The 17,403-nt window shown below is 35.4% G+C and overlaps 1 pseudogene; it reads right to left on the reverse strand.

The window, feature by feature from the left end:
* Positions 1-15,811: 15,811 nt before the first annotated feature.
* Positions 15,812-16,746, reverse strand: LOC111155569 (annotated as a pseudogene).
* Between the last annotated feature and the right edge of the window lie 657 nt (positions 16,747-17,403).

Consider the following 17,403-nt stretch of genomic DNA (forward strand, 5'->3'; position numbering starts at 1 on the left):
TTGAAGATGACCAGTCTTACTTTTCTGACTGCTTTTAAGATTTGTTTTCTCTTTGTCTTTGGTGTTCTGAAATTTCACAGTGATTTGTCTGTGGATGGATTTCTTTATTATTTTCCAATTACGGATTTCATTAGGCTTTCTTGATCTGAGGATTGGTGTCTTTCCCCACTTCTGATAAATTCTCAGCCATTATCTTTTAACATATTTCTTCCACTCTTTTCTCTGTTGCCTCTCTCTGGTACTCTGATAAAATCTTTGTGAATCATTCTTATTCTATTTTCCATGTATTTGAAACTTCCTTACTCTATGTTCCATGTTTCTTAAATCTCTCTCTTATATTTTCCATGTCTTTGTTTTTATGGACTACCTTTTTTTTTTTTTTTCAAAAATTTTTTAAAAGATTTTATTTATTTATTTGACAGACAAAGATTACAAGTAGGTGGAGAGGCAGGCAGAGAGAAGAGGAGGAAGCAGGCCCCCTGTAAAGCAGAGAGCCCGATGTGGGGCTCGATCCCGGGACCCTGGGATCGTGACCTGAGCCAAAGGCAGAGGCTTTAAACCACTGAGCCACCCAGGTGCCCTTATGGACTAACTTTTAACTGATTTTTTCAGATATAATTCCAAGTTGACTGATTTTTCTACTTACTATAGACTTAACCCATTGAGTTGTCATTTTCACTTAAATATTTTACTTATTTATTTATTTTAAGTAGGTGCCACACCCAATGTAGGGCTTGAACTCATGACCCTGAGGGCAAGAGTTGCATCCTCTACTGACTGAGGCAGCCAGGTGCCCCTTCATTTATTATATATTTAATTTCTAGAAGTTATATGGTTCTTTTTCAGATCTTCTTGGTCATTCTTTATAGACTTCTTCCCTCCAGGGTATTTTTTCAGATTCCCCCAAGCAGCTCTTCAATTCTCAGCAGACACTGACTGGTATCCTCTACATTTAATTCCATTTTGACATTGTCTACCTAGAGAGTAGTGTCAGATATCATAGATTAAGGATTTAGTCCCAAAAGACTGCCCCCACTTTAGATAGCAATTACAAGGTTTATCTTGTCACCTGTGCTGCTAACTGCAGCTATAAATCAGAAGTTCTCACAACCCCTCCTTGGGTTTTGACTAATTTAGCAGAGTGGGTCATAGAATTCAGGAAACCAGCTAATTTACTAGATTAATCATTTATTACACAGGGTATTAAAGGATACAAATAAATAGTCAGATGAAGAGATACATAAGGGGAAGTTTGAAAGAGTCCTAAACACAGAAGCTTCTGTCCCCATGGAGTTTGAGGTGCACCACCCTTCCAACACATGGATGGATTCTGGTTTGCCAATCTGGAAGCTCTCCAAATCTCTTACTTTTCAGTTTTTATGGAGGCTTCATTACATAGGCATGATTGATTAGATAATTGGCCACTGGTGATTGAACTCAATCTCTAGCCTTTCTTTCCTCCCCAGAGGTCTGGGGGTAAGGCCAAAAGTTCCAATCCTCTAATTACCTGATTGGTTTCCCTGGCAACCAGCTTTCATCCTTAGGGGCTTTCCAAAAGTCTCCTCATTAGCATAAACTCGTAGGGTTGAAAGGGGTTTGGAATAAATAGCAAGACACCTTTATTGCTCTTACCATTTAGGGAATTCCAAGAATATTAGAAACTCTGTGCCAGAAATGGGGAAAAGGACCAAATATATACATATAGAAATATATATATATATTTCTTATTATAAACCACAATATAAATCACAATATAACCCCCCATACACTTATATTGTTTAAGTTTCTATTTTATTTCTATTTTTATTTAAACACTCTGTGGCTAGTATTCTGTTTCTGAAAATTTGAATGCCTAAAGTCTGAGTGGGTTAGGTATTAAAATTTTGCTGACTGAATTTCTGCTTCTTTTCCATCACAATGTCCTATTTTTTTATGTTTTAACATTTTTAAAAACTGTTATTTCCCTTGCTTTCATTTTCTTTTTTTTTTTAAGGTTTTATTTATTTATTTGACAGAGAGAGTGAGAGACACAAGCAGGCAGAGCAGCAGAGGGAGAGGGAGAAGCAGGCTCTCCACTGAGCGGAGAGCCTAACGTGGGGCTCGATCCCAGGACTCTGGGATCATGGCCTGAGCTGAAGGCAGTCGCTTAACTGACTGAGCCACCCAGGCGTCCCCCTTGCTTTCATTTTCTGAATTAATAGGTTTCCCCCATTCCTTTTTAAGCCAGTTTTAGATTTACAGAAAAATCAACCGGAAAGTACTAAGAGTTCCCAAATCATCCTTAATCCCTTGCCCCAATTTCCCTTATTATTAAGATCTTGCATCAGTGTGTTATATTTGCTACAATTATTGAGCCAATATTGATACATTATTATTAACTGAAGTCCATAGTTTCATTAAGGTTCACTCCATGTATATGTTCTATGAGTTTTGATGAATGTATAATGACATGGATCCACCATTATATTATCATACAGAATAGTTTTACTGACCCCAAATTCCTTGTGCTCTTTTCTTTTTTTTTTTTTTAAGAGAGAGAGAGAGTACATGCAAGGGGTAGGGAAGAGGGAGGGGCAGAGATTCTAGAGAATCTCAAGCAGGCTCCGCACTCAGTGCATTTGATCTCACAGGACCCGAGCTGAAATCAAGAGTTGGATGCTTAACAAACTGAGTCGCCCAGGAGTGCCATCTTGTGCTCTACTAATCCTACCCTCCCTCCTGGAAAACTTGGAAGCCATTGATCTTTCCACTGTCTCCATAGTTTTACCTTTTCCAGAATGTCATATTTCTATTATATGTAATTATATAATATCTTTTGCAGATTTGCTTCTTGCACCTAGCAATATGCACTTATGTTTCCTCCATGTTCTTTTGTGGCATGACAGTTCTTTTCTTTTTTTAGTGGTAAATAATATTCCATTGTCTGGATGTACCACATTTTATTTATCCATTAATCTGCTGAAGGACATCATGCTTACTTTCCAGCTTTGGTAATTATGACTAAAACAGCCATAAGTAGCTGTGTGCAGGTTTTTGTGTGGCATTAAGTTTTCAGCTCATTTAAGTAAATGCCACAAAGCACAATTGCTGAAGAGTATGGTAAAAGTATGCTTAGTTTTATAAGAAACTTCCAAACTGTTTTCCAAAGTGGCTGTACCTTTTGTATTCCCACCAGTGATGAATGAGAATTGCTGTTGCTATACAACCTTGCCAGTGTTTTGGATTTTAGCCACTCCAACAGGTATGTAATAGTATTTCATTGTTGTTTTAATTTGCCTTTCCCTAATGGCATATAATGTTGCATGTCTTTTCATATGTTTATTTGCCATATGTATATATGTATATCTTCTTTTATAAGGTATATATTCAGATTTTTGGCCATTTTTAAATTATGTTGTTTCTTATTGTTGTTGTAAGGGTTCTTTATGTATTTCGGATAATATTCCATTGTCATATATGTGTTTTGCAAATACTTTCACCTAGTCTGTGACTTGGAGACTTTTATTCTCATAACAGTATCTCTCAGAAATTTTAAATTTTAATGAAGTCCAATTTACCTAATTTTTCATTCATGGATTATCTTTTTGGTGTTGTGTCTAGAAAATATCACCAAACCCAAGGGCACCTGGGTGTTTTTCTATGTTATCTTCTAGGATTTTCATAGTTTTGTATTATACCTTTAGGTCCATAATCCATTTTGAGAATTTATTTTTGTGAAACGTATAAGGTCTAATTTTAGGCTCCTGTTCTGGCTTCTTGTTCTAGCACCATTGTTGAAAAGACTATCTTTAAAACATTGAATTGCTTTGCTCCTTTTTCGAAAATCAGTTGACTGTAATTGTCTGGGCTGATTTCTGGGGGGTTTTTTTGGTTAAGGATTTTATTTATTTATTTAGATTGTGTGCAAGTCATGGGGAGGGGCAGAGGGAGATGGAGAGAATCTCAAGCAGTCTCTTTGTTGAGCAGAGCCCAACCTAGGGCTCCATGACCCTGAGATTATGATCCACGCTGAAATCAAGAGTCAGATGCACTTAACCAGTTGAGCCACCAAGGACCCCCTATTCCTGGATTTTTTATTATGTTCTGTTGGTCCATTTGTCTATTCTTTCACCAAAACTGTGCTATATTGATTATGATCTCTTTATAGTAAGTCTTTATTCAGTCCTCCAAATCTATGCTTTTCCTTCAATGTTCTGGGTCTTAGTTTCTCCAATATTCTCCAAATATTGATAAACCGATTCTAACATAACTAAAATAACTTGCTGGAATTTTCATTAGGGTTACATTGAATCTAAAAGTCAAGTTGAGAAGAACTGATATTTTGACAATACTGAGTCTCCTTATTCATGTACATAAAATATCTCCCCATTTATTTAGATCGTCTTTTATCACGTTCATCAGAGTTTTGTAGTTTTTCTTATGTATGTCTTATACATTTTTTGTTAGAGTTATACATATTTCTTTTTTGTTGTGAAGGTAAATGGTATTATATTTTTAATACCAAATTCCAGTTGTTTATTTATGACATATTAAAAAAAATTGAACTTTGTATATTAACCTTGTAGGTCACAACCTTGCTATAATTGCTAATTCGTTTCAGGATTTTTGGTCAATTTTTTTTATTTTCTAAAAAGACATCATATCACCTGCAAACAAAGACAGTTTGATATCTTCTTTCCCAACCTGTTTTCTTTTTTCCTTGCCTTATGACATTACTAGGACTTCCAGTACAATTTTTAAAAAGGAATGATGAGAGGGGACATTCTTGCCTTGTTCTTGTACTTAGTGGTAAAACTTAAAGTTTCTCACCATAAAGTTTGATGTTAGTGGTCAATTCTTTGTAGATCTTCCTTATCAAGTTGAGCAAGTTTCCCTCTATTCTTAGTTTGCTCAGAGTTTTTATCATGAATGGGCATTAGATTTTGTCAGATGTTCTTTCTGTATTGATATGGTCATGTGAATTTGTTTTTAGCTGTTGTCGTGAATTACATTCATTAGTTTTCTTTCTTTTTTTTTATTATTGTGACACACTTTATTATATTCAGAAATATAAGCATTCTGAAACAAACATTTCAGGTTTTGGCTGACACATCATTCAGTTGTTTGCTTTGCTGAAATACCTTCAACTCCCCCTCAAATAGAAATTGGATAAGATTCCCAGACAAGCTTGAGCAAGAGAGCTAATACAAATACACAGCAGTTTAGAAATATCCTAATTTCTCTGAGATTCTAGAGTTAAAATAAACAACAAAAATTCCCAGAATTAAAAATGGAAGAATTAATTTGTTACAGGATTGTATCTTTTTCTTTTCTTTTTATTAGTTTGTGTGTAGTTGATGCACAATGTTACATTAGTTTCAGGTGGACCGTACAGTGATTGGACAAGTTTATATATTACAATGTGCTCACTACAACTGTAGCTACCATCTGTCACCATGCAATACTATTACAATATCATTGACTATATTCCTTATGCTGTGTATTTTATTACCATGACTTATTCATTCCATAACTAGAAGTCTGTCTTTCCCTCTCTCCTTCACCCATTTTGCCCATCCCCCACCTTCTTCCCCTCTGGCAACTATCAGTTTGTTCTCTGTATTTTAAGATCTGATTCTGCTTTTTGTTTATTCATTTTATTTTTTTGGATTCCATATACGAATGAAATCATATGGTATTTGTCTTTCCCACTCTGATTTATATCACTTAGCATAATATCCTCTAGGTACATCCATGTTGTCATCAATGGCATAATCTCATCCTTTTTTATGGCTGAGTAATATTCCATTATAGACACACACACACACACACACACACACACACACACACACACACACCCCACATCTTCTATATCCATTTGTCTATGGATGGACATTTGGGTTGCTTCTGTAACTTGGCTATTGTAAGTAATGCTGCAATTAACACAGAGGTACATATAAGTTTTCAAATTAGTGATTTTGGATTTTTTTGGTAAATGACCAGAAGTGGAATTATTGGATTACATCCTATTTCTTTTTTTAACTTTTTGAGGACTCGCCATACTGTTTTCCACAGTGGTGACACCCATTTACATTCCCTCCAATGGCATACAGGTGTTCATTTTTCTCCATATCCACATCAACACTTGCTACTCCTTGTGTTTTAGATTTTAGCCATTCTGACAAGTTTAGAGTGATATCTCATTGTGGTTTTAATTTGCATCTCTGTGGTGGTTAGTGATTTTCAGAATCTTTTTATGTGTCTTTTGGCCATCTGTATGTCTTCTTTGACCATCTGTATGTCTATTCAATTTCTCTGCTCATTTTTAAATCAGATTATTTCTTTTTTTGATGTTGAATTGTACAAGTTCTTCATATATTTTGGTTATTAACTCTTACTGGATGTATCATTTGCAAATACCTTCTCCCATACAGAAGATTGCCTTGTTGTTTTGTTGATGGTTTCCTTTACCATTCAGAAGCTTTTTATTTTGATGTAGTCCTAATTTATTTTTGCTTTTGTTTCCTTTGCCTCAAGAGATATATATAGAAAAATGTTGCTACAGCTAATGTATGATTTCAGATCTCACATTTAAATCTTTAATCCATTTTGAGTTTATTTTTGTGTATGGTGTTAGAAAGCAATCCAGTTTAATTTTTATTCATGTAGCTGTTCAGTTTTACAGTTCCATTTGTTGAAGAGACTGTCTTTTCTGCATTGTATATTCTTGCCTCCTTTGTCATAGATTAATTGACCATATAAACCTGGGTTTATTTCAGGGCTCTCCATTCTATTCCATTGATCTATATGTCTATTTTCGCGCCAGTACCATACTGTTTTGATTACTGGAGCTTTGCAGTGTACCTTGAAGTTTGCAACTGGAATACCTCTAGCTTTGTTCTTCCTCAAGATTGCTTTGGTTATTTGTGGTCTTTTGTGGTTCATACAAATTTTAGAGGTATTTGTTTTAGCTTTGTGAAAAATGCAGTTGATACTTAGATAGAATTGCATTGAATCTGTAGATTGCTTTGAGTAATATGGACACTTTAATTATATTAATTCTTCCAGTCCATGAACATAGAGTGTCTTTCCATTTGTTTGTATCATCTTCAATTTCTTTCACCAGTGTTTTATAGTTTTCAGAGTACACATCTTTCACTTCCTTAGTTAAGTTTATTCATAGGCATTTTATTCTTTTGGGTACAATTGTAAATCAGACAGTTTTCTTAATTTCTCTTTCTACTACTTTGTTATTAGTGTATAGAAACACTACCAATTTCTGGGTATTAATTTTGTATCCTGAAACTTTACTAAATTTATGTATTACTCCTAGTAGTTTTTTGGTATAGTTCTTTCTATATATAGTATCATGTCATCTATAAATTGTGACATTTTTATACTTCATTTCTCAATTTGGATGGCTTTGATATCCTTTTCTTGTCTGATTGCTATGGGTAGGATTTTATGTATTATGTTGAACAGAAGTTGCAAGAGTGCACATCCTTGTCTTGTTCCTGATCTTAGGAGAAAAGCTCTTACTCTTTCATTATTGAGTATGATGTTAGCTGTGGGTTTTTCATATATGTCCTCTGTTATGTTGAGGTGTTCTCTCTAAACCCACTTTGTTCAGAGTTTTTGTCATGAATGGATGTTGAATTTTGGTGAGTATTTTTTCTGCATCTGTTGAGATGATCATATGATTCATGACTTTTATCCTTCATTTTGTTTGTGTCGATTGATTTGTAAATATTGAATCATTTTGGCGTTGCTGGAATAAATCCCATTTGGTTGTGATAAAAAAATCCTTTAATGTATTTTTGAATGCCATTTGCTAATATTTTGTTGAGGATTTTTGCATTTATGTTCATATTGGACTGTAGTTTTCTTTCCTTTCTTTTCTTTTTTCTCTTTCTTTCTTTCTTTTCTTCTCCTTCTTCTCCTTCTTCTTCTCCTTCTTCTTCTCCTCCTTCTCCTCCTTCTCCTTCTCCTTCTTTCTTCTTTCTTCTTTCTTCTTCTCGATGTTTGTATCTGGTTTTGGTATCGGATAATGCCAGCCTCAGAGAACATGTTTGGAAGTTCTCTTTCCTCTTCTATTTTTTGGACTAGTTTGGGGAAAATAAGTATTAACTCTTCTTTTGAAGTTTGGTAGAGTTTACCTGTGCCCTCTGGTGCTGAACTTTTTTTTTTAACTGTAGTTTTTTATTGTTCATTCAGTTTTGTTACTAGTAATTGATCTGTTTAGATTTTCTATTTCTTCCCAATTCAGTTTTGGAAGATTTTATACTTCTAGGAATGTATCCATTTCTTCTGGATTGTCCAATTTGTTGGCATATAATTTTTCATAGTATTCCCTCATAATCCTTTGTTTTAATTTATGCGGTGTCAGTTTTTAGTTCTCTCTCATTTCTGATTGTATTTATTTGGTTCCTTTATATTTTTTTCTTGGTGAGTCTGGCTAAGAGTTTATCAATTTTGATTTTCTTTTTAAAGAACCAGATCTTGGTTTCTTTTTTTTTTTTTAATTGTTATTTTAGTTTCTATCTCATTTCTACTCTGATCTTTGTTATTTCCTTCCTTTTACTCACTTTGGGCTTTGGTTGTTGCTCTCTTTGTGGTTCCTTTCAATGTAAGTTTAAATTTTTTATTGGAATTTTTTCCTTTTTCTTGAGGTAAGCCAGTATTGCTACATATTTCCCTCTTAGAACTGCTTTTGCTGCATCCCAATGACTTTGGACCCTTCTGTTTTCATTTTCCTTTGTCCCCTTGTATATTTTATTTCTTTTTTTTTTATATTATGTTATGTTAGCCACCATATAGTATGTCATTAGTTTTTGATGCCATGATTTATTATTTGCATATAACACCTAGTGCTCATTACTTTTTTGATTGCTTCATTGACCTACAGGTTGTTTAATATCATGTTGTTTAGCCTCCATGTGTTTGTATTTTTTCCAGTTTTTTCTTCTGATTTATTTCTAGTCTCAGTATCACTGACTAGAAAAGTTGCATGGTATAATTTTGATCTTAAATTTATTGAGGCTTGTTTTGTGACCTAACATGTGATTTATCTTGGAGAATGTTACATGTGCACTTGAAAAGAATATGTATTCTGTTGTTTTTGGATGGAATGTTCTGTATATATATCTGTCATAGGCAGCTAGTCATTCAAAGACACTGTTTTCTTACTGACTTTCTGCCTGGATGATCTATCCATTATGGGGTGTTAAAGTTTCCTACTATAATTGTATTACAATCAGTTTCTTTCTTTATGTTCATTAATATTTATGTATTTAGGTGCTCCAGTGCTGGGTGCATAGATATTTATAATCATTATAATCACTTGTTGGATCAATCTTTTAATCATTATGTAATGCCCTTTTTTGTCTCTTGCTACAGTCTTTGTTTTAAAGTCTATTTGGTCTGATATAAGTATTCCTACTTAAGCTTTTTTTCACTTTCATGTGCATGGGAAACATTTTTCCATTTCTTCACTTTCAGTCTGTATGTGTCTTTAGGCCTGAGGTGATTCTCTTTTAGGCAGAATATAGATGGGTCTTGTTTTTTTTAATCCATTCTGCCAGCCTGTGTCTTTTGACTGGAGCATTTAGACCATTTACATTTAAAGTAATTATTGATATGTATGTACATATTGCCATTTTGTTAGTTGTTTTCCAAGTTGTTTTTGTAGTTCTCAGTTCCTTTCTTCTTCTCTTGCTCTCTCTTTTGTGATTGATGAATTTCTGCTGTGTTATGTTTCATTTTCTTTCTCTTTCTTTTTTGTGTATCTAGAATAGGTTTTGGGTTTGTGGTTACCATGAGGTTCATATATTAATATCCTAAGTACATAGCAGTCTATATTAAGTACATAGCAGTCATTGAAGTTCAAAACACATTCTTAAAAAAAACAAAAACCTCTTTCTATTTTTTCTTCCTTCCTCCAGGTTTTATGTATATGCCATCATATTTTACATTTTTATATTCATAATTCTCTTAGATCTAATTATGGCCATTTATTTCCTACCTCTTAAAGAAGCCCCTTTAATATTTCTTATAAGTCTGGTTTAGTGGTGATAAGCTTTATCTTTTGTTTGTCTGAGAAAATCTTTATCTCTTATTCAAATATGAATGATAATTTTGCCCAGTAGAGTATTCCTGGTTGTAGATTTTTTCCTTTCAGTACTTTGAATATATCATGCCACTCTCTTAGGGCTTAAAAAGTTTCTGCTGAAAAATCAGCTGATAGCTTCATAGGTTTTCCCTTGTAGGTAACATTTTGCTTCTTTCTTGCTGCTTTTAAAATTCTCTCTTTATCTTTAACCTTTAACATTTTAATTATTATATGGTGGTGTGGACCTCCCCAGTTTCATCTTCCTTGGAGCTCTCTGTGTTTCTTGGACCTGGAAGTCTATTTTCTTCCCTAGGTTAAGGAAGTTTTCAGTTATGATTTATTCAAGTAAGTTTTCTACTCCTTTCTCTCTTTTTGTCCTTTTCTGGAACACTTATAATGTGAATGTTTGTTCACTTGATGTTACCCAACAGATCCCTTAACCTATCCTCATTTCTAAAATTCTTTTCTCTTTTTGCTGTCTAACTTAAGTGCTTTCTATTACCCTGTCTTCCAGATTGCTGATATTTCTTCAGTATCTGCTAGTTTGCTGTTGATTCCCTCTAGTGTGTTTATTTCAGTTATTGAATTCTTCAACCCTGATTGGTTCTTTTTAATACTTTCTATCTCTATTGAAAGTCTCACTGAGTTCATCTTCTCTTCTCTCCAGCTTGATGAGCATATTTAGGATCATTACTTTTAATTTCATGTCAGGCATATTACTAATTTCTGTTTCACTTAGTTCTTTTTAAGAGGTTTTTGTCTTATTCTTTCTTTTAGAACATATTCTTCTGTCTCCCTATTTTGCTTGACTTTCTGTGTTTGTTTCTATGGATTAGACAGAACAGCTACTTAAACTTGAAGGAATGGTCTTGTGTATGATCATCCTCTATGTAGACTGTGTGTGCTTGGGAACTTTTGCTGCCTGCCTGGAACTGTGCCAGGCAAGGGCTGGGGTCCTGGGCTTTCTACACAGTGGGCACTTTGTCAGGAAGGCTAAAGCTGAAGTGGGTGCTGATGAGGCATTCATTGATTTTTCAAATGTTGAACCAGCTCTGCATACCTGGCATCAACCCCACTTGGTTGTGGGGTATAACTTTTTTTATACATGGTAGGAATCAATTTGCTAATGTCTTTTTGAGGATTTGTGTATTTGTATTCATGAAAAAATATTGGTTTGTAGTTCTCCTTTTTCATGATGTCTTTGGCTTTGTTTTTAAGGTAATGTTAGCTTCATAAAATGAGTTAGAAAGTATTTCTTCTGCTTTATTTTCTGGAAGAGATTGTAGAGAATTGTTATAATTCCTTCCCTAAATGCTTGGTAGAATTCACCAATGAATTCATCTGTGCCTTTCTGTTTGATAAGCATTAATTATTGATTCAGTTTCTTTAGTAGATACAGTCCTATTTAAGTAACATATTTCTCCTTGATGAGTTTTAGTAGATGTATCATTTAAGATTTTGGTCCATTTCATCTATATTACCAAATTGTGGGCATAAATGTGTTCATAATTTTTTTATTGTCTGTTTTATGTCCATGGGATCAAAGATCAGCTCCTCTTTCATTTCTGACATTAATAATTTGTGTCTTTTCTCATTCTTAGTTGGCCTGGCTAGATGTGAAACATACTGCTGCTTGACTGGTACTGAATTCCTTAAAATATTTCTTCTAGAAACAGTTCTTTCCTTCAGTTCAGCAAAGAAGTTATTTTTTAAAGCAAGCATGTAGAAATTTCCTCTTGTGGAAGGCTCCAAGAAAGGAGTGATCAGCACAGCCACTTTCTAGGCCATAACATAATTCCTGAGGTGTACAAAGGCTGCTGCACTATCAGAACATTGAAATTCTGATGAGGCTGGAACCATATTCCAAATTTTACAGGATAATTTCATTGGATTCTAGAGTGTGGCATTTTTCTTTATTTCATTCTATTCTTGTTTGCATGGTTCTAAAGAGAAGTTGTAATGAAAAAGAGTGACATTCTTATATTTGGTCTTTCATAGTAAGGCTTTTCCCTCCTTTGGCATCTTTCAAATTTTTCTCTTTGTCTTTATTTTTCTGTGGTTTGGATATATGCCAAAGTGTTGTTTTTTTAAATTTTATTTTATTTTATTTTTCAGTGTTCCAAGATTCATTGTTTATGCAGCACACCCAGTGCTCCATGCAATACATGCCCTCCTTAATAGCCACCACCAGGCTCACCCAACCCCCACACCCTCCTCCCCTCCAAAACCCTCAGTTTGTTTCTCAGAGTCCACAGCCTCTCATGGTTCATCTCCCCCTCCGATTCCCCCAACTCACTTCTCTCTGACTCCCAAAGTCCTCCGTGTTATTCCTTATGCTCCATAAGTAAGTGAAACCATGTGATAATTGACTCTGTCTGCTTAGCTTATTTCACTCAGCATAATCTCTTCCAGTCCCGTCCATGCTAATACAAAAGTTCGGTATTCAGTGTAGATTTTTTGATATTTATCCTGCTTGCTGTTATCTGAGCTTCCTGGGTCTGTGGTTTAGTGTCTATCATTAATTTTGGAAACTCTTGGTCATTATTGCTTCACATATTTCTTCAATTATTTTCTCTCTTCTTCTCCTTCTTATTCCCATTATGCATATATTATACATTTTATAATTGTCTCAAGTTGTTGGATATTCTGCTTTTTCATTTATTTTTCTCATCGCATTTCAGTTTTGGAAGTTTCTATTAATATTTCTTCAGTATCTTTGATTATTTCCTTAGTAGTATCCAGTCTGTTGATGAGTCCATCAGAGGCATTCTTCATTTCTATTGTGGTGTTTCTAATTTCCAGCATGTCCTTTTGATTCTTGGTTTGAGTCTCTTATCTCTCTGCTTACATTAACCATGTACTTGCATCTTGCCCACTTTTTCCACTGAAACTCTTGCCATATTAATGATAGTTGTTTTCATTTCCAGTCTGATCATTCCAACATCTCTGCCACATTTGAGTCTGGTTTTGGTGCCCTCTCTGTCCCTTAAAATGTTTTTGGTTGAAATCCAGGCATGATATACTGTATAAAAGGAATTAAGGTGAATAGGCATCTAACATGAGCCTTTATGGTTATGTGGTTAGAGGTTAGGCTGTGTTTACTTCTCGCTGTGGCCCTATGTATCATAGGCAAAAATTTCCTTTGATGTCCTTGTTTTTGTCTCTGCTGTTTTCCTTGGATTTCCCTAGAGACTTTTCTTAAATAAGATCTGGGATACATAGTTCTTTCTGTTATATCCCCCTCTTATTATGCAGAAGCCCTGCTGATGAAATGATAAGCTGTTTAGGGGAGGGGAAGGATTCTCTAGTCTATGATCAGGTATCAGTCTTTTAGAGAGTCTGTGCCTCTGGTTGTGATCTCAGTTTTGGATTTTGTTGTTTTTGTTGTTGTTGTTGTTGTTTGTTTCCTCTTTTGGTGAGATAGGAAGGCTAGAGTTGACTGGAGTTATATATTTGCCTTCTCCTATATTGGTTAGACTGATAAAACCCTGGTTAGTTAGGTTCTGGTACAATAGCTTATCTTGAGGGCAGGCCTTGTGAAAAGAAGAACAGAATTATCTAGGCCTACTTCAAAGTGGCTGTTGTTTGCCAGAAGCAAGAGGAGATTTATCTCCAGTTTTCACTGAGAGTCTGGTAAGCCTCACAAAACTTTGGAGGCCTTCCTAAAGTTGGATCAGCCTATGATTTTTAACTCTCAAACTTGCCTACACTGAGCCTCCAGCAATTCATCAATTACAGATTAAGTTTTGCCATTGTTGTTCTGGTCCTTGTAGAAGTTTCTGCTCCTGGGATTCTGCTTTGATAAATTGTGATTGTATCTAACTGTCTGTTCAGTTGGAAGAGGGGGGTGGCAGTGACCTCAACCCCATGGGGGGATCTAAGAAGAATAGTTGATTTTTAGTTTGTCCTGGATTTTTCTTTTTGTGAGGTCAGGAGTGAAGACTTTCAAGGTCCTTACATGCTAGACTGGAAACTGGAAATCCTTTGCTTTAATTTTCCTATATTACTTTAATTGTGCTTTATTTACATTCTAGACTATGGGATGGCTTACAAAACTGATTGTGTGCAGGTTTTTGAAATGGAAATTAGATGCTAAAGCTATGAAGAGAATGAAGCAAGAATGCTCTTCATATAGGCTATTACAATTCCTGTGCACTACTCTAGACCAGGGATTTCCTGCTAGTGAAATCAAAAGAGAGAATTATCTAGGTTACACAGTTATTTCTACCTTGCCAAGTAAGCGTATCAGTTTTTGAGTAAAGACAATATTCTCCTTCTAAATTCTAAAGTAAAAATTCCACATGGGATAATCAAGTGAAGCATTGAGCAACAGACATGTAACAGATACTGTTTTTAGCAATCAGCAGATATATATGTTATTTTACACAGCCCTTTTTCATAATGACTTCTAGTAAAAGCTAACATTAATGTCTGACTCAGTGAAGGCGATTCTGAGAAGATTCATTTTAATATGCTCTACCTAAACATTGGTATAAATGACACCAGGGTAGAACTTTTCAGCCTCAAAGAGTGAGTCGATGGTGTGGGAGTCTACCTTTATTACATTTAATTTTTTTCTGTTGGACTTTAGTAGTTGTTGGGTGTTAGCTGGGGCCCAATACAGACACATTTTTTACTGAACACATTCCTAATTGACTGCAAAATAAAATATATCAGTTAGCAGATGGAGGTTGCAAATACCACCTTCATTACTTAAATAGCTAATTTTGGAAACTGTGGCTTTTAAGTGTTGGGCAAGAGGGCTCTCCACTACTGAACCCTAGAAACAGACTGACGCCTCTACACATTATCAGGCAGCACTGGAGCAAGGAAGGCCCTTAACAAAAGGCTTAGGAGAAACAGAATACTTGCTCTTTTCCCAAGTGAAAGTCAAGGAGTCTAGCTTATGCATACTCAGTTTCTTCTTCCAGATTCTCCAGTAAGATTAGCTAAGTATGGCAGAGAAAAGTCAAGATGTTTTGTCATTGAGATTCTTCTACTGGAAGGAAACATGGGGAGTAGGAAAGAAGCATTCACAAAACTACTATCTGAATAGGTGATTCAAGGCTGTACTCTTTGGCAAGAACTTTAAAGCAATGGTTGCTGATTAAAGACATATTCATAATCTCAGTAACACTTGTGGATGTCATATCTGTGTTTCTTTTTTTTTTTTTTCACTGTACAAAGTTTATTTGGTATTTCAGTTGGTTACATTGTTTATTTGTAGATCTTTCTTTTTCTATTATGTTTCCATGTATACCGTATTCTGATACACATAGGATACAAAATGAGATCCTTTAGGACAGCAATATTGAATTTATCTATTAGATCCCAGGATGTGATTGACTGGAGAAAAAAAAGTTGGGCTGACATGTTGGGTGAGGGGATCAGAAGTTCTATAACACACAGTAAAGACTCATCTGGAATGAAGAACAACTACAGTATAGCAACATTGGCAGTGGTGCCTTGAGGTGGTAGAACTATTTTACAGGAACCAATTTAGAACAACACAAGATAGGGATCACCCAGTATCAGGTTATAGGTGCAGGGTTTCCTATTTATAACTTTGGGAAATCGGTATTTTTTCCTAGGCCTCTTAGTATTACTGCTTGTGTAACATATCAGATAATAAGGACAATATACACAGCCTCCAACTAAAATCGTCTAGAGGGTGAAGTAGTATAACATTAGAAAACTTTAACACTACAGCTGTTTTGGGATCCCTCAAAGTGTATCTGCACTTTTCTTCAAATGGGTATCTTCCTCAGGGATCAAATTCACCTTCACAACGTCTGAGATTCCATTCTGTCTCAAGATGCAAGGAACCATAAGGAAGACATCATCTTTTATTCCATAGTGATCCTTAATCATTGTGGAAATTGGATGCATCCAACCTAAGATTCTTCATTATACTTTCTCCCAAGTCTGCCACAGACAGCCCAGTGGCCCAGGATGTGTAGCCTTTCAATTTGATCCCCTCATAGGTACTATCGACTGCCTGTCTGTGAACCTTTTTCCACTATTCCTTATCTGCTTCTGTGCCTAAGTCAGGGTGCAGATTCTTCAGGAAAACACCAGCAACATTATTCTATTCCATACAGGTACTCTAGAGTCTCCATGCTCCCCAAGGACCCACCCATGACAGCTTAATGGGTAAACTCTATTAGGTAGTGGAACTGGGCTGAATCCAGATTGCAACCACTTCCAATAACACAGTTTTGGAGAAATCTACTTATCTTCCAAGCCACGTAGGTCAAGATATCCACTAGGATGGAAACAACAAGCAACTTACAGTTTGGGCTATATTTTACAATATTAAGGATGTTGAATTTAAAGATGCTCACATTATGCTGGATCAAATTAGGATGGCTTTCTCCCTCTTGCTGACATGACCCATCTGTGATAACCAGCTTAGAGTTTGCAGTCACATTATGGTGTTTGCCAGAGACAATTTTTGGTGTTCTAAGGAAAAGACTGCTATGTTGGAGAACTATCATCTCTCCCTACAGTTTGTCTTCCATGACATCAACAAGAGCAAGTTCATCTGCCAGGTCTTTCATTAAGATGCTGACAGTACCAACCCCAACTTGTAATCTTATTCTGGCAATATAGTCCTCCTTAAGAAGATTCTGAATCAGCTGATCATGAAGAGTTGCCATGTTCGACTTCGAACCAAAAGGAATTGGCAGTGCATGTTTGGTGGGTGTTGGTGGCATGTGGCATTGGGTCTGGACTTGGTGGCTGTGGGCTTCAATAATCTGTTATATCTGCATTTCTGTTATGAAAGTTGAGAGGTTTAAGCAGTTGGTTACTCAGATGGAGTGCCACCCCACCTTGGCTTGAGTGTGTAGGCAGGATTACCTGTGAGCAAAACGGAATCCCTCTTAAAGAAGCACGAGCTACTGTTTGATTGAGACTCCACACTTCTACACTATAATGCATAAACAAAGTGATTTGGGGGCTAGAAAACAATACATTGTCTGCTTTTACATCTGTAAAAAGTGTTCAGTAATACCCAGGGAAATGCCAGATTCTAAGCAGCATAGCTCTTGGAACGAACACTGGGCTGTGCAGTAACTGAAAAATGTAACTCCCAGGTAATGAACACAGTGACTTCCTGAATCAAGTAAACAGGGAATTTAGAGTTCTGAAATAAAATTCATTTTTGGAATAGTTGGAAGTTTTGTGGAAAAATATGTTTGATTTTGAAGGGAAAGATGAGAAATCAAGCTAATAGTTATATAGGGTATACTTTTTGATTTGCTGCCAAAATATTAACCAAACCATGTCTTATTAAACAACTCAGTAATTTAATG

Source organism: Enhydra lutris, unplaced genomic scaffold, assembly GCF_002288905.1.
Source record: "Enhydra lutris kenyoni isolate GAN:26980312 unplaced genomic scaffold, ASM228890v2 scaffoldscaffold42, whole genome shotgun sequence".
Lineage (NCBI taxonomy): Eukaryota > Metazoa > Chordata > Mammalia > Carnivora > Mustelidae > Enhydra > Enhydra lutris.